The sequence below is a fragment of the Megascapheus bottae genome, chromosome 16 (assembly GCF_031878675.1).
Source record: "Megascapheus bottae isolate mThoBot1 chromosome 16, mThoBot2.hap1, whole genome shotgun sequence".
Classification (NCBI taxonomy): Eukaryota; Metazoa; Chordata; class Mammalia; order Rodentia; family Geomyidae; genus Megascapheus; species Megascapheus bottae.
In genome coordinates, this window is record NC_143524.1 from 33,040,709 (window position 1) to 33,058,502 (window position 17,794).

Consider the following 17,794-nt stretch of genomic DNA (forward strand, 5'->3'; position numbering starts at 1 on the left):
AAGCCAAATCTACAAGATGAGCCAGGTTGCCTTGGTAATGACTGGCATTTCTAGCCAGAGGATAAGCCTATCAGTCCTCCTTATCTTCAACCCAGTTGTGGGATCTTGTATGATTGCAACCACTTCTGTATAACAGTCCAGCACCGGAGAAAAAAGACATTTTGTTTCTCCAAATCTTGGAGTTCTATAGTCAGGTGTTTTCTTGAGATGGGGCCTACTGTTTTGAGATTGAGCTACTCTAGAGATCTAAAAACAAGGAATAGTCACAGTTCAGGTTGTTTAGCCATCCCCTGCCACAGTGTCTGGGTGAGAGATGGCTATGAGAGAAAGTGAGTATCTTGATGTGGACCCTCTGAGAGATTTAAGCAATAGGGAACACAGACAGTGACAAAGATGGTGCTCAGTAGTGTCACTCTCTCTGGTAAGATGCAGGTCCTATTAATTAAAGATCACCATAGGATAATAGTTTTGAACCTGCTGGGCACTGGAGGCTTACTCCTGTAATCCTAGCTACTAAGGAGGCTGAGATCTGAGCCTCATGGTTCACAGGCAGAAAAGTCCATGCAGCCCTTACCTTCAATTAACCAGAAAGCTAAAAGTGGCATGGTGGTTCACAGTGGTAGTTTTGAGAGCACAAGTTCAGGGGTAGCCCAAGTCCTATGACTAACCAAAAAAAAAAAAAAAAGTTCACCATGGTTGGTGAAGCCAGGCATTAATTCCCATTGTCTTTTTTCCCACAGGGTTGTTAGCTGCTGTGCTGGGTCTGAAGTGCTGAAATTGCCAGTTGTAGTGCCTGATCTCTGAATTCTCTTCCTCCATTCTGAAACTCAGTGGTCTGTTTTCTCCCTTTATCCCTTTTTTACTCTCTGATGCATTTAGAGAATATTCTTAATTTTGGATACTTGTCCTTGGGAACAAAGACTAGGGATCTTTGGAGTAAATTTGGACTCAGTCTCGTGGCTTCCTGAATATGATCAGCTCCCAGTACAAAGGAAGCTTCTAAAGTGAGAGAAGCAATTAAGACATTGACATTTGATTGGCTCCACTCTCAGTCCACATACAACACCAGCCTGTATACCAGGAATTACATTAGACTCCAGCTAGTTGTTTTCCCTCTGAGTATTGCTCAGATCAAGCCTAATTCTGTGATCATGCGGGAAAATGTTAACTACTGAGCAATACATCAAGTAAAATAGTAAGAAACTGTATATCATACCTATCATTACAAATTCCTACTTAAATATTGAGAATACTTTAACTGAAAGACTGTAGTCTTTTAGTTGGCAACAGTTGCACAAATCCCAACACAGAAGTATAAGAAATAGAAAAAACTGAGGTGATATGACTCCCCTTAAAATCAACAATTCTATAATACAGAAGTGAATGAAATGTTGAAAGAATTCAAAAGAATGGTTATAAGAATGTCAAATTTAGAGGGCATGAGTAAACACCTGAAAAATGCAAAGCAAATATAAATAGCAGAATAAGAGAGTGATGATGGTGTGAGATTGATTGGAATACATTAGACCCAAGGATGGAAATGTCACAATAAAATCCTTGCTTTTATAGCTAATGTGTACTAATAAAAATAAATAGCCTAGTATGAATTAAAATGTAAGATAAAAGAATGATTCAGTAAAGGTACAGAAATCTTGGAAAAAACATCAAATTCTAGAAATGATAAAAAGTTAGTCAATAAAAATTGATAGACCCATCAATAGACTGTACCAAGTTGCAGATAGACTATCAGGACTTGAAGACAAAGTTGATAAATGAGAATATTAGATGATAAGAAAAAATAAGAAAGTTTACAGGGAACATGCTAGATCCTTGAGACACCATTAAAAAAACAAATCTACAAATCATGGTCATAAAAAAGAAGAAATGCAAGCAAAAGGTATAGGAGTCATATTCAGTAAAATGCTAGTTGAAAATCCGCCAAATCTCGGGAAGCTTTTAGAATCCAAAACAGAGGAGACCAGAAAAGAACTCTGTCACATTTCAGTAAAGAACAAGAGAAGGATATTAAGTACCAGAAAGGAGTACCAAGTCATATACAAAGCCAAATCCCATGAGTATTTCTTTTAATTGGGCTTTAAAAGTACTTGAAGAAAAAAAAGCTTATAGAACTGAAACTAGATATAGAAATCTAAATTAAACTCAAAGATTTCAATAGCATTTTTGCATAACTAATTAAACAAGTAGAAAGTTATCAAGGCTATGGGACATTTGAACAATAGTATCAAAGAAATTGCTAATAGAACAATATATCTTATTGCAAAGGACACTGTTTCAAGTGCATAGGAACATTTCTCAAATTTGACAACACTGCAAAAAAATAATTCCAAGAAATTAAAGCTTCAAGTTATGTAAATGTATTTTTTTATTATCTGAATCTTATTAGAGGGATTAGAAATTTAGCTCATTGAAAGAGTGTTTGCCTCTCAAGTACAAGAAGGAAGGAAGGAAGGAAATAAAAAATAAATAAGAAATTAGTAATAGATACTTGGAAAATCAGATATTGAAAAGCTAAATAGCAGGGCCGGGAGTTTGGCGTAGTGGTTAAAGTGCTTGCCTAGCATGCATGAAGACCCGGGTTCGATTCCTCGGTACCACATACATAGAAAAAAGCCAGAAGTGGTGCTGAGGCTCAAGTGGTAGAGCTCTAGCCTTGAGAAAGTCCAAGGACAGTGCCCTGAGCTCAAGCCCAGGACTGGCAAAAAAAAAAAAAAAAAAAAAAAAGGAAAGCTAAATAGCATTCTTTTAAAGTTATCAAGTGATGTCAGATAGCAGTAGAAAGTGTAATCCTGATGCAAGTCATATACCTAATATATAAGAAAAACCCTTCAGAGAAACATTAAGCACACATTTTTTTCCCAGATTTTTTTATTGTGATTAATAGAATGGTTACGTTATATTCACCAGATAGAAGGTGCATAACTTCACAAAAATTGATACCCTTTCTTATGACGTGGTCCCCATTTCCCTCCTACCCTCCCCCCACTTATCTTGATTTCCCCCTTTCCCTATCCAGTTTCAAATAACCAATTAAGCACATATAAAATATATCAGATAACAATGTGAAATATTGTAACAATATGAGATAACCAAGGGACAGTAAAAGTGATGAGAGATAACATAGTACATCAAGGACAACAATCACTCATTATATGGCTTTTGTTTCTATATCCTGGAGGTCCTTACATTTAGTGTCATACTATTTGGCCTAATGTCTCTAGATTTTGTTCTATTGTAAATCTCTGCTAGGAGAGCCCAAGGTTTCTACTGATTATGACAAATGAGGGAGACTATTGGGCCTATGTTCCTTTGAGTCTGGCTTACTTCACTTAATAGGATTTTTTTCTAAGTCTATCCATTTCCTTACAAATGGGGCGATGTTGTTCTTTCTGACAGCAGCATAGAATTCCATTGTGTATAAATACCACATCTTGTTGATCCACTCATCAACTAAGGGACATTGGGTTGGTTCCATATCTTTGCTATGGCAAATAATGCTGCAGTGAACATCACTGTAAGCATACATTTTTATTTAGAATGCTACAACATGGGATGACTCTATCTCAGAAAGGAAGAAATTACATGGTGATTAGAGAACTCTGATCCTTGGTAGAGAAAGGGAGTTCATTTATGTTTTTGCTAATTTCAGAAACAGTAATGATAATTCTTGGAAAAAAGGAGAGTTCTTTCTTTTTTATAGATAATTTTTTAAAATATTTTTTAAATTATGATTAATAGAAGGGTTACATTATATTCACCAGATAGAGGGTGCATAACTTCACAAACATTGATATCCTTTCTCATGACGTGGTCCCCATTTCCCTCCCACTTTATAGATAATTTTTTTCATTTTATTTTATTTTATTATTTTTAAAATTAATTTATTATTATTATTATTATTATTATTATTATTATTATTATTATTATTTTGCCAGTCCTGGGCTTAGGCTCAGGACCTGAGCACTATCCTTGGACTTTCTCAAGGCTAGAGCTCTATCACTGTAGCCATAGCACCACTTCTGGCTTTTTTCTATGTATGTGGTACTAAGGAATTGAACCTGGGTCTTTGTGCTTGCTCTAGGGAAGCACTCTACCACCAGGCCAAACTCCCAGCCCTTTCATTTTATTTTTTATTATCAAAGTAATGTATAGAGGAGTTACAGTTACATTTGCCAAATAGTGGGTGCATTACTTCTCACACATTGAGAAAGGGAGAATTTTTTCTTGTACTTTAAGAGCTATTGACCAAAGCAGAGGTTATAGAAGGGTTATAACAGGAAATTTATTAATTCTCTAATTCTGTTACAATGAACACTTTTTATATAACTAAATTGATGAGAAACCTTTATGTTTATCATCTTGTATGAAGTTTTATTTTTCTATCTTGATCATCTTATATAAAAATTTAAAATGTACATACTTACAGGTAATATTTAACTATATAACTGGGCTGTTGAGAAAATAAAAAAGTAAGTTGCAAATACTTCCTTAAAATCTATCATTGTATTTTGATTTCTTTAATAGTGTTTTTGCAATAACTTGTGATGCCAAAAATGCACCAGTTGAACTTATGATTTGTGTAAAGAGATTTTGAGACAGTATGTTGCCAGCTTCAGTTGGTTGTTAACTGTAGTTGGTAAAGTATAAGAAAAATGGCCTACTTAGAAGAAGGGATATAAAAAAAGAACAGAGTAGAACTTACAGAGTATGACACTTTAATCTATTTCTCATCTTCAACCGATTAAGGTTGAGAAATAATTTTTGGTACATGGAGATAGAGATAAAGCTACACTGATTTCATCTTAGATCATGTGACATAAATTTTCCAATGTAATTAGAACAGGCATACTGTGATTAAGTAAGTAAAACAAAATAAAGTGCAAGTGAAAACAATATAAAGTGTATCAAGGCAATTAGCAAGTGTTTTATTGTTGTTTTGTACTGGTCCTAGGGCTTGAACTCAGGATCTGGAAACTGTCCCTTAGCTTTTTGGCTCAAAGGTGGGTACTCTACCACTTGAGCCATACTTCCCATGTAACTTTTTTGGTGTTTTTTAAGAAGTTTTATGATAAGTGATAACATACTATTAAACAAATTTAGAGACCCAACATTATATGTAATTAACAATATTAGTTTTTAAAACCTCCCAAAATAACTTGGGTAGAAATGGGGATATTTCTCCATACTTCACAAGGGTAAGAAGAAATCAGGAGGAACTGATCAAAGATCAGTCAAAAATACATGAGGCAGTGAATGTTGCACAATCTCTCCTTTTATTGCAACAGAGGTAAGACAGAGTTGTTTCATTAGAGATTGGATGTTCATTCCACTTCTATATTGGTTTGACTATATGTGTATGCAGCTTCACATGAAAAACCGTGGAGAGGGCTGGGAGTTTGGCCTAGTGGTTAAAGTGCTTGCCTAGCATGCATGAAGACCCGGGTTCGATTCCTCGGTACCACATACATAGAAAAAAGCCAGAAGTGGTGCTGAGGCTCAAGTGGTAGAGCTCTAGCCTTGAGAAAGTCCAAGGACAGTGCTCAGGCCCTGAGCTCAAGCCCAGGACTGGCAAAAAAAAAAAAAAAAAAAAAAAAACCGTGGAGAGTGGGTGGGAGATTCTTTAGGTCAGCGACAGAGCACTTGCCCAGCATGAGTGATGCCCTGTGTTTGGTCCACTGCATTGCATTGCAACAGCATAATTATAAGTGATGTTCTTGATTCCAGGCTAGGCTGTAACACCTTGTACACACATTCATGTACACACTTTACATTTTCCTGCTTGCTGCACTGATTTAACATAATGCTCTTCTTTAGCACTTAAGTCATTTACCCTAATCCCACCCAATATTCCTTGGAACAGGGCTGGGAGTTTGGCCTAGTGGTAGACTGCTTGCCTAGCATGCATGAAGACCTGGGTTCGATTCCTTGGTACCACATATGTAGAAATAAGCTGGAAATGGTGCTGAGGCTCAACTGGTAGAGCTCTAGCCTAGAGAAAGTCCAAGAACAGTGCTTAGGCCCTGAGCTCAAGCCCAGGACTGGCAAAAAACAAAAACAAAAACAATATTTCCTGGAGCAAGCTGAAGCACTTCTTAAGGAGTAAATTTATATATATATATATGTAATATATATTTAAAATACTGAAAAATAAGCATTCAGTGAAGAACTAGGATAAATAAATAGCAAAGCAAATTTAATTAAAAACTAGAAAAGGACCAGTAAATAATACAAATAAATGAAAGAGAGGGAAAGAAATAATAAAGATCAAGAAACTAAAAGCTTATTCTTTTGGGGAAAAAACAAGACATACTGCCAGGTACTGGTGGCTCATTCCTGTAATCCTAGCTACTCAGGAGGCAGAGAACTGAGAATCCTTGCTTGAAGCCAGCCCTGACAAAGCACTGCTTGAGTCTCCACCCTGGATTAATGAAAAAAAAGCTAAATTGGAGTTGTGATTCAAGGATAGAGTGCCAGCTATGGATATGCAAAATGAATGAGTTTGAAGCTCAAAGTATTGGCAATAAATACATAGTTCCTAAATTCTCCATGACTTAGGATCTTTATGATTTTTTTAAGTTTTATGTCAGGAATTTTATATTAATATATATACACACACATATGTAATATATATTATTGCATACTCACACATCACATTATACACATAATTAAGGGGATTATTGGCTTGTATATAAAAACTAATATATGTATATATATATGCATATGTATACATATATATACATGCATATATATGTATATATATGAGATATATATATCTCATATATATGTAACCAGGCACCTGTGGCTCACACATGTAATCCTAGCTACTCAGGAGGCTGAGATCTGAGGACTGTTATTTGAAGACATCCTGGGCAGAAAAGTTCCCATGAGACTCTTTTTTTTCATGTTTTTTTTATTGTAATTAATAGAAGGGTTACATTATATTCACCAGATAAAAGGTGCATTACTTCACATACATTGATACCTTTTCTGATGTCTTGGTCCCCATTTCCCTCTCCCCTCCCTCACCCCTCATCTTGTTTTCCCCCTTTCCCTATCCAATTTCAAATAACCAAATACGCATATATACAATATATCAGATGACCAGGTGAAATGCTGTAACAATATGAGATAACCAAGGGAGAGCAAAAGAGATGAGAGATAACATAGAACATTAAAGACAACAATCACTCATTATATGGATTTTGTTTCTATATCCTGGAGGTCCTTTCATTTAGCATCATTTTATATGGCCTTAAGTATCTAGGTTTTGTTCTATTGTAAATCTCTGCTAAGAGAGCCCAAGGTTTCTACTGATTATGACAAATGAGGGAAACCATTGAGCCTATGTTCCTTTGAGTCTGGCTCTTAATGTGATTTTTTCTGAGTCTTTCCATTTCCTAACAAATGGGGCAATGTCATTCTTTCTGATAGCAGCATAGAATTCCATTGTGTTTAAATACCACATCTTGTTGAGTCACTCATCAACTGAGGGACATCTGGGTTGGTTTCATATCTTTGCTATCCCATGAGACTCAACTGAAAAACTGGAAGTGGAGCTGTGGTTCACATTGGTAGAGTACTAGCTTTGAGCAATAGAGTTTGGGGACAATGGCCAGGCCCTGAGTTCAAGGCCCATTACAGACAAAATAAATGAACACAAAATACTTTTGACAGCTTGTAAATCAATAAAAGTAGTGAAAAATTTATTTTACATGGGACACAGAAAGAAAGAAGTACTTTAAAAAAGGAATAAAAATACTATGTGCTTCTTAAAAGCATCTATTTATCAGAAGGCTTTGGGGGGGGGGGGCAGGCATGGGGCTTAACCTCTGGGCCTGGGCACTGTCCTTGAGCTCCTCAGCTCAAGGCTAGTGCTGTACCACTTTGAGCCACAGTGCCACTTCTGGTTTTCTGGTGGTTAACTGGAGATAAGAGTCTCACGGACTTTCCTGCCTGGGCTGGCTTTGAACCATGATCTTCAGATCTCAGCCTCCTGAGTAGCTAGGATTACAAGTGTCAGCCACTGGCGCCCTGCCAGAAGATAATTTTAAGAGAATACATGGATGAGTCAGTCATGAAGAAAATATTTGCAATAATATATGACAAAGGACTTGAATTATGACTGTGTGTGTGCTTCAACTCAATATAATCAAACAAACAACTTCCCAGTCAAACAGGATCAATGAATTTGAACAGTCATCACACAAAAGATTGTACACAAATGGCTAGTAAACACATGAGAAAGTACTCAATGTCACTTCATCTGAGACTTTAAACTAAATACATAATGATGAACTGGTATAATTCTCTATAGCAGCTAATAAAACTTTCTATGAAATGAATCATAAGCCCAACTAAAATCTAACAATACTCTTTGCAGATTTTGCTAAAGAAAAATGGAAACATATGCTCACAAAACACTTGTATAATGTTTATAGCAGCTTTATTTATAATATCCTAAATTGAAAACAATTCAAATGTTCAATAATAAAAGCTGAATAAATTGGTTTATATACACAGAATGTAATTCTACTCAATAATAGAAATGAGTCTTTTATCAGCATGCTTGACAACATGAGTGAACTTAAAAATATGTTGTTGATTAAATAAAGCTAGATGCTTAATTTATATGAAGGGTAAGAATTTATGTGATGAACAAAAATAAACAAAACTAACCATAATAATGGTTCCCTCAGGAATGGGGGAGGATTGACTGGAAAGATAAAATATTTTTTGAGATGATGGACATCTTGTTTGTCTTGAGAGGTGAGTGGCTTTGTAGATAAGTGCTTGTCAATTAAACTAATGCAATACATTAGAAAGCACAACAGCAGACTTATATAAAGGAGATTTTATATAGAGAAAGGTGATATTACAAGTTTTATTAAAGGACAATGTAATTAACAAAAGGTAAAGGAATGAAAATATGTGAAAATTAGGTCCTTTTTTCTTATAATAAAAATCCAGATGGATTAATGATCCTAATGCAATAGCTTGAAACTTTTAGAAAAAATATAACTGGAATATCTTAGTAACATCAGAAAAAAGAAATATTTCTTAAGAGACAAAACTTCATAAATTTTATTATAGTAAAATTAAAATGTTTGTTAAAATTAAAACAGATTTGAAAGATGTTAGTGATGAGTCAAATCACAAAATGGCATTATAGTTTTGCATCCTATATAACCAGAAAAGATTTTGTATTCAAAGTAAATAATGAGTGCTGGGAGTTTTGCCTAGTGATAAAAGTGCTTGCCTAGGGCCAAGAGTTTGGCCTAGTGGTAGAGTGGTAGAGTGCTTGCCTAGCACCAAGACCCAGGTTCAATTCCTTGGTACCACATACATAGAAAAGGCCTGAAGTGGTGCTGTGGCTCAAGTGGTAGAGCTCTAGCCTTGAGAATGCCCAAAGACAGTGCTCAGGCCCTGAGTTCAAGCTCTGGGACTGGCAAAAAATAAAAAAAACATTTGGGAAAAATGATGACAAGACCATAGCAAATAAGTAAATTCTATAAACAACGATTTCAAAAATTTGTAAGAGCAATGTTAGGTTTAGGGTGTGCAGTTTAGCTGTTGTTTGAACAAAATTATTTTGTGCAATAATGGAAGCATTAACTTGATTCGGTCAAAGTTTTTATATTAGTATAGTGAGAAGATGGGAGATGACATGGGAAAATTAAATACAAATCTACCTAAACAAAAAGATAATAAGTAATGACTCAAAAAGTATCAGTATATGTGGAAAAGCTGAAGCTTGACCATAATTGCTTTCTGGTCATGTGAATGGGAGTAGAAAAGTATGACTCAGGTTCAATGTCAAAGTTCATAGTAAGATAATAATTTTTATGTTTTGTGAGTATTACTTTTGGAAAAAGGAATATTGATTTAAAAACAAAATATTTACAAGATGACCTATAATACCCTTTTCATTACTTAATTTTTATAAGGGAAATATATACCTAAGATCAAAAAGAAATTTGTTTTTACACCAAACACACACACACACACACACACACACACACGCACACACACACACACACACACCTCAAGACCCTGTCTGTGATTGAATGTCATGGAAATCTTTGTATGTAGGCATTCATAGGGTGCCTGCCACATGCAGATGCTTTTATTTTCTCAGCAATAAAAGAAGAAGCAGTAGCTAGGAAGTAGAATGACGTAAAATGAAGAATTATTAATAGATGTGGCTCGGGGAACCACAAATGGAAATCTGAAAAAAAATCCTGCAATTGAAAGATTTTTACAAATTATTCTAAAAGCTTCTTTATTAAGCTATATGCTAGTGTCCTGTTTACCATAGTGTCTACACATATATAGGCAGTGAATATAAAATCATAATAATAAGATAATAATAGTCTAGTTCATATTTATGTACAACCTGGTGCTCTCAGGAAAGCTTAGATATTATTTCCTCTACTTTAAAGTTATATTTTCCTCTCTTGATATTTACATGACCATTCCTTTCAATGGAACTCTGCTGCATCTTTCAGTACATATATTGGAATGACTCATGACCATTGCAAGCCCTACACTTGTGGAATCCAGATGCTGTGATTCTTTTTCTTACTGTTTTAGGTCTTAACCTCCATACATTATATTTGCTAATATGTATTGGCTAAATTGTTCCTGTTCCTTTTAAGTTTTTTAGTTTACCTAAGAATGCCATCAATGTTATGTGGTATACAGGGACTTCTTGTGTAACTGTACTGCAGTTATTATTAGCTGCTTAGTAAAGAACTTTGCTCATGAAAACTATAGATGATTCTCTATGTAAGTAGTTACATTCAGATATACTTTTCATAAGTTGAAAATGCCATTAATAGAAAATGCACTTGAATCCAGGTACCAATGGTTCACCTGTAATCCTAGCTACTCAGGAGGATGAGATCTGAAGATCACAATTAAAAACTAGCTTGGGCAGAAAAGTCTATGAGACTCTTATTTCCAATTAACCACTAACAGACTGGTAGTGGAGCTGCAGCACAAGTGTTAGAGCTCTAGCTTTTAGTGAAAAAAGCTAAAGGACAGCACATAGGCTCTGAGTTTAAGCCCTACTACTGGTACACAGACACACACGCACAAATCATTTGTAGTATATACAGTGGCTCAAACCTAGAACTTAGTGACTTGTGAGAAAGAGATTGGGGGATTGTTTTATTTTTCTTATCTAGTGGCTGAGAATGGTAGTGCATGTATGGTACCTCAAGCTGTGGGGGAAGCACAATGGCTGGGTGCAATATTGTAAATACTTCATAGTTCAGGCCAGCCTGTGCGTAAAGTTACACTGTATCTTGAAAATAACCCCCACAAAAAGTGGATCAAGTGGTAGTAGTAGAGCCACTACCAAACATCAAATCTTGCTTGTTTACCCTTGTGATCATGTGGTTTACTGGGTGGTGCAGATCCCTGCTTCTACTTTGCACATCCAGAGAAAATCTTACTGCATATTGGTAGCCCAGAAAAAGATGAAAATTCAGGGTTGTGTTTCTATTGATAGCAATATTGTAAAGTTGGAAAATTTTAAGAGACATGAGTTGGGAACTATCTATAATTACAAACAGACCAAATAGCAAGTCTGCTAACTACAAGACACTTCTTATATTTGCTTACCAATATTGTTCATCATAAAGAAAATTTAGATTTGTATGCTTTTCTAAACAGGCACAAAAAGGAAAGCAGGATGATAAAATTCATGTTTTAGATGCTTAAACTTGTCAACTGATAAAAGACAAATGCTATTTCTGATAACTGTGTAAATGACAAATGTGCAACAACGGGAAATATTTTAAAAATAAGTGTAGATCCACAAAATTGGGATAGTTGGTAGTGGAAGTTGCTAAAAGAAAATTATAGCAAAAGAGTTGAATTTTTTTTAAAAAATGAGAGAACAGATTCCATACACATTCTCCTAGCCCTATTTCAGGGAAGGTGGATTGGTACTTTTCTATTCCTGTATTTAGGAAAAGATCACAAATTGCTGAAACTCCAGGTCAAAAGACTGAGATGCAAAAGTAAAACAATTATATCATTACCTACTTCACGAATACCTATATAGTTTTATTGCTATTAAATGTAATTACTTGATTTTGATGAAAACCTTGAGTATATCTTATACTTAAAGAGTTTTCCAGTGCTGATGATTATAGTGTGTTTTACTTCCTGCTACTCTGGAAGTTCTTGCAATTTTCTTCATCATCATGTCCAAATAGATAATGTATCCTCATAAGAAATTACCAGTGATAAAATTAAATTTCTTATTGACTTTGCAAAATTATGCCTTAAGCATTAATGAATAAAATGATATTCTGAAAAAATCTATTTTAAAAGGGATGGAAACAAAAACGGAGTTCTGTTCGTGAAATTTAGACTATATGAGATATTGCATCAGCATTAATTTTGGAAAGGAAATTAATTTCACAAATTTTTCCCTGTTATATATTAAACACTAGCTGTAATGTGGAAGAATAGAAGGCTGTTGATAATTTCAATAGTTTTTAACCTAACAAAATAATACCAATGACCAAAATATTGATGGTTCCAAAGTATTTCCTTGTTTCTTATATTTAAGAATTATATAATATAAATTATAATGCTCATGTAAATAACTTATATTTGATAAGTGTTTTAAATTTCATGAAGTCAAATATGCTTGTTATTAATATTTCATTAAAATTTGAGAAATAATTAAAACTTCAGTGTGAAATACATTCCATTTCAATAAAATACCAAAGCTCATAAAAAATGCCTAAGATAAATACTTAATAGTTGTAAGGATATGTACTTATCTTCTATTGTATATTTTATTAATTTAATTTTATATTTTTCCAGTCTTGGGCTTGAGCTCAAGGCCTGAGCATTGTTCTTGGGATTTCTCAAGGCTACAGCTCTACCACTTGAGCCTCAGCACCACTTCCGGCTTTTTTCTGTGTATGAGATATCGAGGAATGGAACCCTGGTATTCCTGCATGCTAGGCTAGCACTCTACCATTAGGCCAAACTCCCAGCCTATTGTATATTTTTATATTCCAACAATTTTTTTAGAGCTGGGGGCCAATGGTTCATGCCTATAGTCCTAGCTACTCAGGAGACTGAGACCTTAGGGTCATAGTTTGAAGTCAGTCCAGGCAGGAAAGTCCATGAGATTCCTATCTTAAGAAAACTGAAAGTTGAGCTCTGGCTCAAAGTGGTGCAGAGCTAGCCTTGAGTGGAAAAGCTCAGGTTCAGTGCCAAGGCCTGAGATTAAGCCCCATGACTGACCAAAAAACAGAAAAAACTCCACACTTTATATTATATTAAAAATATTCTAGTTAGTATTTTGTTCAGTTTTTATTGATCTAGTACTGTTACATAGCATACCTTTTGCTTATTTATTCTCTCTTTTTTCAAAAAATGCCTTTTTTCCATATATTTTCCCATTGAAAGTATCAGAAGTAAATTCAGGAAATAAGTTATCTGCTTATCTGGGCAACAGTAATAGCACATTTTTATTAGTCACTGGGATATATTTATTGTTTACTGAATAAAAAATAAAAGACATCATGAACAACAACTGAGATTAGAATTTATTTTATGCTGGTGGTGGATACAATGTACACAGTTACTAAGCTATAGGGAGGAGACAAATGCTTCATGAAGCCAGGTACTGTTGGCTTACCCCTGTAGTCCTAACTGCTTAGGAGGCTAAGATCTGAGGATCTTGGTTCAAAGCTAGAGTTCAAGCCCATCAACAACAACAAAATGCGTTATGAAGAAGGTTCATTATTATTACTATTATCATTGTTTTGTGCCTGTCCTAGGCCTTGAACTCAGGGCCTGAGTGCTGTCCCTGAGTTCTTTTGCTCAAAGCTAGCACTCTACCACTTGTGTCACAGCTCCACTTCTGGCTTTTTAGTGTTTAATTGGAAATAAGAGTCTGGAGGACTATCCCAGTCAAACTGGCTTTGAACTACAGTCCTCAGATCTCAGTCTCTTGAGTAACTAGGATTACAGGCATGAACAATGATGCCAGGCTCTAGAGCTTTTGAGCTCAGGGCCTATGTGCCATTCCTGAGGTTTTTTATTTTGTTCAAGCCTAGTGCTCTATCCACAGCTACAATTCTGTTCTTGTTTGTTTGTTTGTTTCTTGTTAAATTGGAGATGGGAGTCTTGGACTTTGTTGCCCAAGCTGGATTTGAACCACAATCCTCATATCTCAGCCTCCTGAGTAGCTGATCGCATGAGCGACCAGCATCTGGCTTGTGGAGCTTTTAAAAGATAAAGGAGCAGTAGAAAGTTCATTATTAAGATTTATTTTCAGTGAATAAAAGTACTCAAATGAATATTTAAAAAATAACACATTTAAAAAGCTATCTTAGCTTGATACCTGGTTGAGCAAATAATAATAAGAAAAGCAATCAAACATTATACGTTAATGGTTATGAAAGTTTTTCTGTATTATTACATATAATGTTAAAATATTTATTTGAAAATTTACAATACAATTTTAGATAGTACCATAATTTTCCTGCAAGATGACATGCTTTTTCTGCTCTAATTGTATTTTCTTTTTATAATGGTGATACAATAGTTAATGTGGTCTTCAATTTTGTAGACAGCTAACACCTGACTTATTAAGAGTAACACTTTTATACCAATAAGTAAATCTTGGTAAGATAGATGTCTAATGCACAAAGATCTTAGGCTGTATTTATAGTGTTAAGAAGTCCTTGTTATCATGAATGTGAATTATGAGCATATTGTACATAGTCCTGTTATGCAAATGTGTACCATTCAGAGAAGTGAAATAATTCTGTGTTATTATTATCTTTGTAAATTACCTCTTAAGAGTTTTTGAGGACTTTATGATGGCAGTTTTCTGTAGTTACAGTCATATAATATGTGTAAGCACAAAGTGTTTTCTTTCACTATTAACAATAACTGAGTCAATGAAAAATGCCTTTTAAACATACTCCCACCAAGCATTTATCTAGCTCTTTCTTCTAACTAGCCACAATCTATATTTTATTATCTGTTAAAGCAGCTTTGTAAATATCTACTTTTCATTGTTGTGAAGAAAACTAGGGATTTAAATAATTTTGGGAATTCTCCAAATCTCATCAAGAAGAATAAAGTTTTATGTTTATCTTTTTTTCTTTAGAGTGGCTTAAAAAATACACAAACACTGTCCATTCTTTTTCTAAAAATAATTATTAGGTTTTTTTAACTATTAACTAGGTTTTTTTATAAAGTAGAATTATCTATCTATCTATCTTTCTATCTATCTATCTATCTATCTATCTATCTATCTATCTATCTATCTATCATGTTTTGCCAGTCCTGGGCTTGAACTCAGGGCCTGAGTGCTGTCCTTGGACTTTCTCAAGGCTATAGCTCTAATACTTGAGCCTCATCACCACTTCCAGCTTTTTTCTATATATGTGCTACCGAGGAGTTGAACCCGGGTCTTCATGCATGCTAGGCAAGCACTCTACCCCTAGGCCAAACTCCTGGCCCCTATATTTTTATAGCTAGTTTGAGGATACTATCTTATATTAATTAACTGAGAATTTCATAACAGATTATGTTATAATGAAATACACATCACAATTCCAGACTTGAATATAATGTTTTCACAAATAATTTTAGAATTTTTTTGATATATCCTATATTGAAATATGCAATAATAGAAAATTTAAAGACATGATAGTTGCTAGCCAAAGGACAGATTAATTTAGAGCATCAAATCTCCTACTGTAATTATACTTTAGGAAATACATTTTATTTTCATAGGCTTTTTCTGTTTCAATAATTGAGCCATTAATGTCAACAGAGAATCTCTGGCAGTGATATACTAAGAAAGCTTTTGCAATAATACAGTGTGACTTCCTTCTAAATGAAAGGATCTGTTACAATAATTACTTTAAAAACATTAAAATTCTGGTCTAGTTGTTCTGAATTCATAATGTAAAAGCAAATGTACCTATCTCTTCAAAACAGAAAGAGCATCCTTAATTTAATTATTAAGCAATATATAATAACCAGTAATTTTCTTACCTATAAATAGGCCTTATCAACAAGAGTAAGAAATACTTAGAAGAAGTAGCTGATTGTTAATAAAACTTTGTTTCAGAATGTACTCATTTAAAAACATTTTATAACCTTTACTACTACCTCATTGTGCAATTAGAATATATTGTTATTTTTCTATGGAAAAGATTGGTACTTTATTGGTTGCTAAACTGGTAAAAATTGGGATCTGGCTATTCATTATTTATATTTGCTTTTCAGCTTTTGCTTTTCAAACTTGAAGTGATATAGAACGAGGCCTTATCAGTGCATATGAAATTAATTGAAACGACATATTGTTTCGTTTCTATGACAACCATATCATGATGCTGATGTTCTTAAAAATTTATAAACTATAAGCTGAAATATGCTAATTTTAGTGAACATAGCTAACATTTATTTGCTATACACATTTTAGTACTAAACTTCATCAACTTTAAAAGTAGACTGATAACATATTCTGTACAATTTAAAGAGATTATTATATTGAACATTTAAGTTGAAATCTTTTCTTCAGAAGGCTACTAGCATCGACATTTAAGTCAATAGATGAACCTTTTCATTTATTATTTTCTTCATCACAAGGATGAACATGATACTCGTTGTTGCAGATGGTCAATTTTATTGTCTTCTTCCCCCCTCCCATTTGTAAGATAACATACTCAAACTCAATTCAAAAGATTTTCTAATGAAAAACTTTTAAAATTTAATGAAATCCAGTGAGTTATCTAAATAATAGTAAACATTGGGAATACTGACTTGTTTTTTGGCTTCATTTGTTTGTTTGATTTTAGGAAGCTAATCTATCTGTCTATGTGCACAATTATGTTACACATTAAAGATATAAAACTGAGTTATAGAATAATTTTGCATAGTAATTATATTAAACACTTTGATTTCAGATTTTCTTTAGAACTGATTTAAAAGTAAAATTTGTGTTCGGAACTGGTTTATAACTACAGATTCTCTTCTGAAGGCTTTTAGAGATATTTAATAAGTCAGAAAAAGTACTTATAGAAATGTATATAATTGCTTGGTTAATGAAAACAAATGAAAGTAATTTAAATAATTTCTGTCAGATAAAAGTAAGTAACATTGTGTAGAATTATCAAATATTAAGCATAATGCTTTTACTGATATCTTTAATAAAAATTAATTGTAAGTATATGTCCCATACATTTAATATTGATTGAATCATGAAGATAGATAAAATACATACTTTTATTATTTACCTTACAAACATTAGGCACTCAATAACATTTAAATATAACTAAAAGTCTTCAATATAATCACAAAACACATAGACAACAGAAATCCTGTATTTAAAAAGATCATTATGAAACATGAGAAGAAAATTTTTAAGTAGCAACATTTAAAATGGTAGAATTTAGTAAAATTAACTTTTAAAACCAGAATACCAGCCCATAATAATATATTAAACAAAAATGATGAGGTAAATTATCGAAGTATTAAAGAGTAGTAAGTCTGTAAGTCTTTATTATTTGCTATTTATCAGTGAACAGTTTTACAGCATTATTTTGTGTTCCTTGCTTGTCTCTTACTAGGTGTTGCAATGTATCTAATATTGATTTGTCAAATGTTTCCAGTGTGGCTAAAATGTATAATGAATGGGATGATACTCATCTTAGTGAAAGCCAAACCTCAGATTTGAGATGAAGTAAGTGTTTCTTTAGAATATTAGAAGCACATCTGAAGG

At 33.7% G+C, this 17,794-nt stretch overlaps 1 protein-coding gene across 2 annotated transcripts in view; it reads left to right on the top strand.

Annotated features, from left to right (window-relative positions):
* Window positions 1-17,794, top strand: part of Sox6 (SRY-box transcription factor 6) — a 559,138-nt gene that overhangs the window by 12,893 nt on the left and 528,451 nt on the right. The window contains exons 3-4 of one of the 2 annotated variants that reach the window (XM_090348077.1): window positions 741-833; window positions 17,643-17,755. The gene's annotated coding sequence lies outside the window, so the exon portion shown is untranslated. The remainder of the gene's footprint in view (window positions 1-740; window positions 834-17,642; window positions 17,756-17,794) is intronic. The other variant, XM_090348078.1, reaches the window with a different exon arrangement.